A 2,090-nucleotide genomic window follows, 5' to 3' on the forward strand; every position below is an offset into this window, starting at 1 on the left:
GGCACAGCGTGTGACATGGTCATCAGCAGATGACTTTTACATCACTGCTGTCTTGTGCTGTAGCAAATGAGGTTATAAAGTGATTTTATGTTGAATTTCATTCTTTTTCTCCCTTAAAGACCACATGCATTTATCAGACATATATCTGAATTAAACAAATTTTTGGTGGGAAATTATATAGGGATGGACTTGCTTCACCAGTCAAGATTTGATTGGATTGTAAAAAGTTTAACATGGATGCTGTAATATCATTGGCTGATATTATTTTACCCATCCCGAGTGGCTTGTTATATTATAGCAGAAAAAATATGACTAAACACAAGCAAATCAGAATGTTTTTAAGGTTTAATATAGAGTTATGAAGAGAGAAATCATGAGAGTTCGCTGAAGCCACGGCTTCAAAAAACATTAAATTGTAATGTATATCTTATGTTTTATTTAATAATTTTATGATAGATTTATGTGTGTGTGTGTGTGTGTATATATTTAATGTAAATTTATAAATAGTATATATTAATATATAGAGTATCTTTGCTTTTTTCAAAGAATGGGTGGGTTTTTACGGTTTTTAGACTGTGATAAATAGAGCAATTTCTGGCTATGTTTTCAGTCTTCATGCTGGTTGGAACAGGAGCAGCCTGCCCTCAGTGGAGGGTCAATGATGTCATCCCATGTGGCTCTGTATGGTTGTGGGAACATCGTTTCCCTCCATCATCAGATGAAAGAAGCTTAAAATAGCCCGTTTACTGCCTCGGGCAAACCAACATTACAGCCACGTGAACCTCTGTGTGGAACCTTCAAGTGCAAGAGTGAGTTGTTGCACTGTTGCACTGTTTTTGCCAGCAGTAGCACAAATGTGGTTTCCTAGATCTGTGCATTGAGGACAACCAGAGACCTTCATAGCCAGAATACATATTTATTTTATTTAGGCAGAGAAAATACTGTTCAGAGAAAAGGAAACCAAAAAATAAACTGTTTTTTTTTCTCGTATAGTTGCCCTTCACGCAGCATAGAAAGAAAGAGAAGAAAATAAAATCGGCAATTATGTGGATGTCTTGCATTGAAAGGTCATCCATATTGTTAAAAGGCTAGATGATTAGGGTAATTGAGCATTGTGTGCCAACAATTTAATTATCTGCACCGTTTAGGGAGAGTTTGTGTGGGACATAGATGCCCTTTAGGTCATCGGCTAGCATTTTAGTGGGAGCTTTTGTCTGTACTAAGACAGTCATAGTTGCGCTTATGAGCGAACAAACAGAACAATAAGCAAAGTGTGGGTGGAGGAGAAAATGCCTCTGGTTATGAGGACAGACTGAGCAGCAACAGAACAGGGTTTCTAGAAACTGGGTTCTAGAAGAGGAGAAATCAGCCGTCAACCAGAAATGCATTTACTCAGTCCTACACACTTTGACGTACCGAAAACAGAAAAATACAAGAGGGGACGTCTATAAAATCTGATGAAGTGTTTTGCTTGGTTTGGGGGTCATTGAGTGAGATTGCAGCCCAAGGGCTCAATTAATATTTGATTGGGCTTCTTATCATCTAAGGGCAGAGTTGGCTTTCTAAAGTGAAAAATTAGGTCTGAAAACACAGTCTTTGTTAGTAAAAGGCAATTTTGGGGCGAGAGATTTCTAGATTTCTTTTTTTTTTTTTTTTTGAGACATTTAAAAGTATAAAATCAGGTTTGGTGATTAGGAAACCCAAGGTGTGCAGCTTTTCATGAACTCTCTCTTACACAAGAATATAATTTACTTTGTAATTAAAATCACCAGTTAGAGAATATTACTCATCAATCGTCAAACAGTTCAATTTCTTACGGATTAACTGTGTACCCCCCCCCCCCCCCCCCCCCCCTCTCTCTCTCTCTCTCGCGCACACACACGATGTGCAAAACTCTGCATTTGAACAGTCAATAGCAATACTTAAACTAATAACAAAACAGTAGCTGATTCAGAAGCGCCAGATTGTCATACCAAAGTCAGAATTACCTCCTCTCCTAGGTTCACGAAACGGTCGTCCATAAAATGCATTGCTGTTTTGTTGTAAGTAATCTTAAAGATTCCTAAATGCATCTACTTTCGGAAGGCCAA

The sequence above is a fragment of the Sinocyclocheilus grahami genome, unplaced genomic scaffold (assembly GCF_001515645.1).
Source record: "Sinocyclocheilus grahami isolate Dianchi unplaced genomic scaffold, SAMN03320097.WGS_v1.1 scaffold1.1, whole genome shotgun sequence".
Taxonomy (NCBI): Eukaryota; Metazoa; Chordata; class Actinopteri; order Cypriniformes; family Cyprinidae; genus Sinocyclocheilus; species Sinocyclocheilus grahami.